Raw genomic sequence first — 9,441 nt, 5'->3', positions numbered from 1 at the left:
CAGGCGATCGAGCAGCCTTGATTTTTTTGTGCTTGTTTTTATCAAAAGCAAGGCGGTTCAAGACGATCTTGAACAAACTTGCTCATATTGCAATCACAGTAAATAACCTCTTTTTTAATTTTTTTTTCTCTTATCATCATCGCTCGTTCTGACAGTGTGAATTTTTGAGAAGCCGTACAGCGAAACGCAGTGTTTGAGTATAGGAAACGCAAGCTAGCATTCCCAATTGCCGCTTCGGATGAAACCCGACGTGGTAACATTTGCCCAACCCCGAATAATCCTATAGCGTTCTTCGTCATGACCGTCACCCTCTGACATTTTACTCCCGCTGTATTCGCTCAATCAGAGCCTCTCCTATTTTTTTTTCTTTTCGATGCCAGCTAGATAAGATCGATTCAACCGTTCACCGCCCTTTCTTATCGTTCCCTATTCTCCGCCGTCAGCTATAGCGTTCGCGTGTGCTATGAGGACGTCACGCCTTCTTTGGAAACCTCTTTACAAACCAGTAGATAATGAAGCCAAGAAAGGTGTGCGAAACATAAATTGTGCACATTCTAGTGTACTGTATCTGATTGATATGTGGGGTTTAACGTCCCAAAACCACCATTTGATTATGAGAGACGCCGTAGTGGAGGGCTCCGGAGATTTCGACCACCTGGTGGTGCGCCAAAATCTGAGCACACGGGCCTACAACTTTTCCGCCTCCATCGGAAATGCAGCCGCCGCAGCCGGGATTTGATCCCGCGACCTGCGGGTCAGCAGCCGAGTACCTTAGCCACTAAACCACCACAGTGGGGGCTTGTGTGTTGTAGTTATTACGATACAAGAGTGAAGAAAGGCAAGTTGACGAAATCACAGCTTGCCATCTAAACCTGTGGCTTTCGGATAAGCACCGGCTGAGTGCCGAAGGTTGCAGTCTAGGTTTTTTTGCCGTCCTAAAGTTGTGTTTTGGTCCAAACAGTTATTTTTACATCATAATCGCAACTATTCCAATGCACCTAAACAGTACAATTAACGTTCCCTCAAAACCCCAAGGACGTTTGTGCAGACTCGTCCTTCATTCGTTTATTCTGTCTAATACAACTATGTAAATTAACACCTGTCCTCTCGAACGAATGTTTCTCATCTACGCAGAACTTCGACGACGGGTTCAACGGCCGGGGTCGGCTACCATTGACGAGGCTCGCCGGAACTGAGTCCCAACAACTGGTGGCCGGCCGCGGTGGGTGGTTTTAACCATGGACTTATAGCAACAATTAACAGCTGTACTTGCAGTATACAGCCTATAGCTTGAAACGGGGAATGTTAGGTGTGCGTCATTCGTTTCATCATGTCACACTTGAGGCATAACCTGTCTGGACTACTGGCTAAGACTACTGGCTACTGGACTACTGGTTAAGACACTCAGCTGCTGGCTAAGACACTCAGCTGCTGGCTAAGACACTCAGCTGCTGGCTGAGTGTCTTAGCCAGCAGCTGCTACTGGCTAAGACTACTGACTAAGACACTCAGCTGCTGACCCGCAGGTCACGGAATAGAATCTCGGCTCTGGCGGCCACATTTTCCTTGGAGGGGAAAACGTGGCCGCCAGGGCCGCATTTTCCCCTACATGTACTCCATGTACTTTAGGCTGAAGTCCACGTTAAGAAACCCCAGGTGGTCGAAATTTCCGTAACTCTCCACTAAAGCGTCTCTCATAACTGTATGGTAGTTTTGGAGCGGTAAACACCTGTATTCGTTATTATTGTGGCTGAGGTATGTACCGCTGACATAAGATAGCGTATAACAATTGAGAAGGTAATTCTGACGAGGTCCGAATACGACATCGCGTTACACTCTTGAAGGCGAAGCTCGAGCATACTTCAAGTCTTTCTCAGAAGTCATCGCAGCACTCAAGGACCGCTCTAAACATTTCACGTAATCTACAGTTATTTTATTCAACACATGTGATCTGGCCCAACTCATGTCAATTAGAGAGTGCACTCGCATAGGGGGAACCTTGGCGTATTTGCTGGTTCATCACTGTAAAGCAGCTTGGTAAATATTTTCTCTCTCATAGCAATGTCGCATGGTGGCGCGATTCTTTTGCATTAAAATCGCGTGAATCTCGTGAAAGAAAAGCGGTATTATGTGCTTTTTCACAGGTTCTCTTACTTACGCCGTGAAAGATAGTTGCTGTGTCCTTTTTGAGAGCCCAATAAAAAGCAGCGCCCAAACGATCAGGTCCACAGGTCAAGGTGTCTTGCATGAACCTACCTTGTCGAACGCTTAATTTCCTAACGGCATGTGAGTTTCTGCAGTTTCAAACTTACAACGCGGCTCAGCTTCAGTAAAACACGCCAAAACAGATAGTCGAATTCTTCAGCTGCCTCCTCTCGCCTCCGAAAAAACCCGACTCACCAAGCATTACTCACCCGACGTCACTCAGACTCATGGCTCGATCCGAGTCCTATAGTGAACATCAGTGAGTCGGCTGAAAAGTGAGTTCGCCGACCTATGGCTCCGACAAAGTGACTCCGCGACTGTTTTCATATTAGACACTTTTTTTTTGATGACGCTGCTGTGGAAAAAGACAGAGCGATAGAGAACTCTTTAATTAAAAGCAGAAAATTTAGCCAGCATATAAAATTCGCTGACTTGGTACTCAGCGTGGGAAAAAAATGCAGGGTACCCCAAGCTTCATACCTGTAAATAAAGCATCTTTTACTATCTCGACGGATTCGAGAACTTCTAAGGCTGCTCCACGCCATATCCTCACTTTGGTGCCAACCGACCTAAGATTGACCGACCAACGGCTACGAGTGGCCTGCAAGACATGGAGAAGACCAAGGCGAAGCAGACATCGCGACGGGCCCTGAACAGCGGGATCATCAAGGAGGCAAGTGTCCTACTTCGCAATGACTCCGCGACGCATGAGAAGCTCAATTCCATTTACGAGGGTCCCACCGCGGTGGTCTAGTGGCTAAGGCACTCGGCTGCTGACCCGCAGGTCGCGGGATTGAATCCCGGCTGCGGCGGCTGCATTTACGATGAAGGCGGAAGGGCTGTAGGCCCGTGTGCTCAGATTTGGGTGCACGTTAAAGAACCCCAGGTGGTCGAAACTTCCGGAGCCCTCCACTACGGCGTCTCTCATAATCATATGGTGGTTTTGGGACGTTAAACCCTACATATTGTTACGGGGAGAAGGCGTCTGAAAAATGCCTTTACTTTTGGTAAACAGCTAGGCATAGTATATGGAGCCTGGTCTGCACGAGCTCGCGCTAAACATCGTCCTCTTTTCTAAAATGTTCATTTGTGCCGCCCCGTAGCATCACCCCCGGCGGCGAAGGCACCGTCTCGGTGCTTGGTTGGTCCGAGTAATATCGCTTCAGCCTCGTGACGTGAACAACGTCAGAACACGATCGCGCGCTGGTGGCGTTAAGAGGTTCAATTTCATATGTCACGTCGGTGACTTGGCGCACCACACGGTACGGACCCGAGTACGGTGAAGTCAGCTTTTCGCACAGGCCAACTCGCCGCGACGGCGTCCAGAGAAGGACTGTGTCACCTTGACTGAAGTGGACATCGCGATGGCACGCGTTGTAGACCTGTCGTTGTCGTTCCTGCGAATCGCTCAGACGCCGGCGAGCAATCTCACGTGCCTCTAGAGCTCTAGAAATCACATCGCGGGCATATTCTGACGTGTGGCCAACGGCAGGAAGGAGCGTGTCGAAAGGCAACGTCGGTTCTCGTCCGTACAGGAGGAAAAATGGCGAGAAACCTGCAGTGTCATGCCGAGACGTATTATAGGCAAATGTTACAAATGGAAGGGCGAAGTCCCAGTCACGATGGTCGGAAGAAACGTACATGGCGAGCATGTCCGTGATGGTTCTATTTAGCCGCTCCGTGAGCCCGTTGGTTTGAGGATGATACGCCGTTGTGAACTTGTGCTTTGTAGCGCAAGAGTGCAATATGTCTTGGATAACTTTTGATAAAAAGTAGCGACCCCGATCGGTAAGCAGTTGCCGAGGAGCGCCGTGGTGTAATATGACGTCTTCTAGAAGAAAGTCAGCGACGTCGGTCGCACAACTGGTAGGAAGGGCCCGTGTGATAGCATACCGAGTGGTGTAATCCGTGGCGACTGCTATCCACTTGTTTCCGCTCGCCGACAAAGGAAACGGTCCTAGTAAGTCAACACCTACCCTATAAAATGGTTTGGATGGGATCTGAATGGGTTGAACGCGTCCCGCTTTAAGGGTTGCTGGTTTTTTGCGGTGTTGACAGGATTTGCATGAGGCGACGTAATGGCAGACGGATCGGTAAATACCGGGCCAAAAGAAGCGACGTCGAACGCGGTCATAAGTTCTTGAAACTCCCAGGTGACCAGCTGTCGGAATATCATGCAACTGTGCAAGGACAGTCTGACGCATATGTTGCGGTATGACCAACAGCAGCTCAGGTCCGTCAGGATGCATGCTGTAGCGATATAAGACGCCATCTTGGAGCAGGAACATACGGAGAGACGGAGGAGTTGTGGGACCACTAAGCCGAAGGATTATATCTCTGAGGTGAGGATCACGGCGTTGCTGATCTCCGATGTTGCTAAACGCGGAAAGTGCCAAAACGCAAGTACACTCATCGCTCTCAGAAAGGTCTGCTGGGTCTACTGGATGACGCGACAAGCAATCAGCATCGTCATGGTGGTGACCTGATTTGTAGACAACCGTGTAGGAATATTCCTGTAGCCGTAGAGCCCACCGGCCGAGACGTCCACTAGGATCTTTTAAGGACGACAACCAGCATAAGGCGTGGTGATCAGTGACAACCGTGAACGGGCGTCCATACAAATACGGCCGAAATTTAGCCACTGCCCAGACGAGTGCGAGGCATTCGCGTTCTGTGATGGAGTAATTTCGTTCTGCTGGCGATAAAAGACGGCTAGCGTATGCGATAACGCGCTCGCAGCCATGCTGTCGTTGTGCCAAAACGGCTCCGATGCCGTGGTCGCTGGCGTCGGTACGCACTTCCGTTGGAGCGCATATATCAAAGTGGCCGAGAATCGGTGGCGTCGTAAGTCTACTCGTCAGTTCAACGAATGCTCTGGTTTGTTCAGGTCCCCACACAAAAGTCACGTTTTTTTAGTAGTTCCGTGAGCGGTCGTGCGACGTCAGCAAAATTCCGCACAAATCTACGAAACTAAGAACAAAGGCCCACAAAGCTTCGAACATCGTTCGCAGAGGTCGGCACAGGGAAATCTTTGACGGCACGGATTTTCTCAGAATCGGGAGGAACACCAGAAGAATCGATAAGGTGTCCAAGGACAGTGAGCTGCCGGCGGCCGAAGTGACATTTCGACGAGTTTAGTTGGAGCCCTGCTTTGCGGAAAACCGGAAGAATTGTTGAGAGACGCTCGAGGTGAGTTTCGAAAGTTGGCGAAAAAACAATGACGTCATCAAGGTAGCATAAGCAGATTGACCACTTGAAACCGCGAAGAGGAGCGTCCATCATTCGTTCGAATGTAGCCGGGGCATTGCATAAACCGAACGACATTACTTTCAACTGATAGAGCCCGTCGGGAGTTATAAATGCCGTCTTTTCACGGTCCAGATCATCAACTGATATCTGCCAGTACCCGGAACGAAGGTCGATGGAAGAGAAATAATTTGCGCCGCTAAGGCAGTCAAGAGCGTCGTCTATCTGCGGCAGAGGATACACGTCTTTTTTTGTAACCTTGTTAAGATTTCTGTAGTCGACACAGAAGCGCCAGATGTTATCCTTCTTTCTCACAAGCACAACGGGTGAAGCCCAAGGACTTGAAGAAGGTTCAATGATGTCTCGAGCAAGCATCTTGTCGACATCTTGCTGGATCACGTGGCGCTCGGTGAAGGAAACTCGATAGGGTCGCCGGTGTACTGGATTTGCATCACCGGTGTTCATCCGATGTTTTACGACGGTCGTTTGACCTAGGGGTTGGTCGCCGAGATCAAAGACGTCTTGATACGACGCAAGAAGGCCACGAAGCGCAGACACATGCTCGGCCGGGAGATCAGAGGCAATCATTCCAGTTATGCAGTCTAGTGTACTGCGCGACTGAATACTTGCAGATGACGGTGTATCCTCTGTTAAGGCCGATATGTGGTAGTCGCCGGCCGGGGCAAGGGTTGCAAGGGATATTCCTCGTGGCAGCACTTCAGAGCAAAGTCCAAAATTCTCAATAGGGAGACATGCCACGTTGTTCTTCATTGTGATGATGGTGTGGGGGAACGCAACATTGAGTGAACAGAGTACTGTAGGATTAGGTGAAATGACATAATCGCCGTCAGCCACAGGTGGAACAGAAAAGACGTCGATATACGTCACAGCTCGACAAGATAGGCGGACAAAGTCGGTGGAGCATAGCTTTGGCGGCGCAAAATCAGGAGGGTCAACGGCGTGTGGTAGGACGAGCTGAACAACACCAGCAGAACAGTCAATTAGGGCGGAATGCTCCGACAGAAAATCGAGTCCCAATATGATGTCATGTGGGCAGTGGTCCAGTACGTAAAACAGAACAGTGGTATGACGTCCAGCAACAGTGACACGGGCGGCACACATCCCGGTGACCGCTGGTGTTGCACCACCAGCTACTCGGACAAGAGTGATCGGAGCAGGAGTGAGCACTTTCTTGAGTCGAGCACAAAGGCTGGAGTTCATGACTGATATGTGAGCGCCGGTGTCAATGAGTGCTGCCACAGAAGTACCGTCAACATTTACTTTAATCAAGTTGTTGTGTCCGGGTATCGTGTGTAGAGGAATTTTGGGTCGGGTCGTCGAAGCAGGCTCACCTCTAGGAGCTGCGCCCGTCAGTTTTCTGAGGACTGGTGGTAGGAGGGCGAGGGGGAGCGACGTCGGTTAGTTGAGCGGGACATGCGTCCAGAGGGCGACGGAGAGCGGCTTGGTTGGGCGGGCCTGGATGGCGAAGCGTCATCTTGTGCCGTGTATATCGGCATCCGAGAGCCAGCAGGTGGGCGTCGGGTGTTGGCATAATGCGACCATGGCTGCCAACCCCAGGAAGTGCGGCAATGACGTGAAATATGGCCCACTCGTCCACAGTTGAAGCAAATCGGCCTGTCATCGGAAGTTCGCCATTCTGCCGGGTTCCGGTAACGTGGGCGGTTGTTCGGTCCGCGGGACATATTAGGTGTACTGGGCAGTCGGTAGTCAGGTCGGTTAACGGGGCATAACGTCTGAAGTCCGGCGTTGGCCAGTTCCTGGCGTACGACACTCTTGATTAAAGAAATCGTGGCGCGAGAGTCGTCAGGGGCCTGGACTTGGTCAGACAGAAGAGATGCTGCCTCGATTTCGTGGCGCACGATGCGCACGATATTGTCGGAAGCAGCAGGGGCTGGTGCCAAACGGGCGTCCTCGCAGGTTGATGTTGCAGCCGTGTTGGGAAGACGCGAAAAGTGTGGAGTGATACGGCGACTTTTCGCGTCTTCGAAGCGTCGGCATTCATTAATAACGTCGTCTATGGTCGATGAGTTTCGATATACGAGGAGATTGAAAGCGTCATCGGCGATTCCTTTGAGGATGTGCGCGACCTTTTCAGATTCCGGCATCTTGTCATCAACCTTCCGGCAGAGGGCGAGCACATGTTGTATGTATGTGACGTATGACTCGGTGCCGGACTGGAGTCAGGATGCTAGTTCTTTCTGTGCAGCACGACGACGCCCGATGGGCTTGCCGAGGAGATCGGTGAGTTTCTGCTTACAGATGTCCCAACTCGTGATATCTTCCTCGTGGTTGGAAAACCAAACTTTAGCTGTACCATCAAGGTAGAAAATAATATTGGCCAACATGAGCGTCGGATCCCAGTTGTAAAGAGCGCTCACCCTTTCGTACAGCTGAAGCCATTCCTCCACGTCAGTACTGTCACTGCCCGAAAATGTGCCTGGGTCACGCGGTTGAGTCAGGACGACGGTGCGGTTAGTAGCAGCTGGATGCGGTGCTGTTGGTTGCTGCGTAGTTGGACGAAGCACGCTTGGGGTAGTCTCCGAAGAATCCTCGTGTTCGTCTTGACCAGGCATCGCACAGGCAGCCAAGGAACGTCCGCTTCGTAGAATCGTCGTGGTGTTGACTGTGGGAAGACCCGCACTCTCCACCAAAATGTTACGGGGAGAAGGCGTCTGAAAAATACCTTTACTTTTGGTAAACAGGCAGGCATACAATATGGAGCCCGGTCTGCACGAGCTCGCGCTAAACATCGTCCTCTTTTCTAGAATGTTCATTTGTGCCGCCCCGTAGCAATATCAATCAATCATCCACTTACGAAAGCTGAAAACGAACAACGACGAGCTGAACACGATCAACTCCGAATTGGAAAGTCTCATCTCAGACGAGAACTTCGAAGCCGAGTACGATACAATTTTAGAATACGAGGACAACGCGACGCGTATCTTGTTCGAGCTCCTAAGCAGGTAGGAACACATTGAGAATACACAAGCAGAAGACGGAGCAGTGACGGCTGCCAAAACGATCGCTAAACCATCTGACAAGACGGGAGCAAAATTACCTAAACTCACGATTGAGGCCTTCTCTGGGGATGTGTGTAAATGAACGGAGTTCTGGGAGCAGTTTGCCCAGGCAGTGATATCCTCTTTTCGGAGGGAAATGTTGATTCACGACAAACCTTAGTTCTCGACTTCCGTAAAGATCAGGAATGAAGGAAAGTAAAAAAAACGATTGTGAACATGCGTTTGAAGACCGACAAAGAGTCATTGAATAAGTGAAATTATCTCGTAGAAAGACGTGCCGTATGACTTGCGAAATGTCACGTGTATTATATATAGTGACGTCGGTGAACTGATTTTCGTTGTTGATCTGTAATCTAGTGTCAAAAAGTGAAAAATGATGCATTCTGGTGCCGCTCATATGGTGCCGCTCATATGAGGCATTCTGGTGCTGATCAAAACCCCAAAGCGGCAATCAGTTAGTGCATACGATGCTTCTTAAAGCGTCACTTCCGATAGACGCTGACTGATGAGCCGTGAAAATCATATAGTATATTATTTCGGAGCACAATAATGTTGTTTCCATCTATTACCTCGGAGCACAAATATGACAGAGTCATAATACGACACAAAATTCTAGCCGGGGGCACCGAAAATTGATGCACCAATCTTCCGGCGTCACAAGATTTGCATATGTCTCAGTGAAATCTCCATCCGCTTGGATACAAAATCTTTGAGCATTTCTTATATCGTCATGTACTGATATGTACTACCAGGCACTCTATGTTACATGGTACGGGGATGATTACGAAAAACCTGGCACAGTATGCAATCAAGCCGTACCCTAACAGCATTGGTAGGCCGAGCTCTCAGACCCGAACCTGAAGAATCAGCGCAGCCTGATAGAACGAGCTGGAGAGGTGCACATGGCTCGTGGATACCTGAAAAAAGGAAGGACGCTCAAAAGTGCCCGG

This window comes from Rhipicephalus microplus, chromosome 9, assembly GCF_043290135.1.
Source record: "Rhipicephalus microplus isolate Deutch F79 chromosome 9, USDA_Rmic, whole genome shotgun sequence".
NCBI classification, from domain to species: Eukaryota; Metazoa; Arthropoda; class Arachnida; order Ixodida; family Ixodidae; genus Rhipicephalus; species Rhipicephalus microplus.
The sequence above is the reverse complement of the archived record's forward strand: the minus strand, read 5'-3'. Positions refer to the sequence as shown.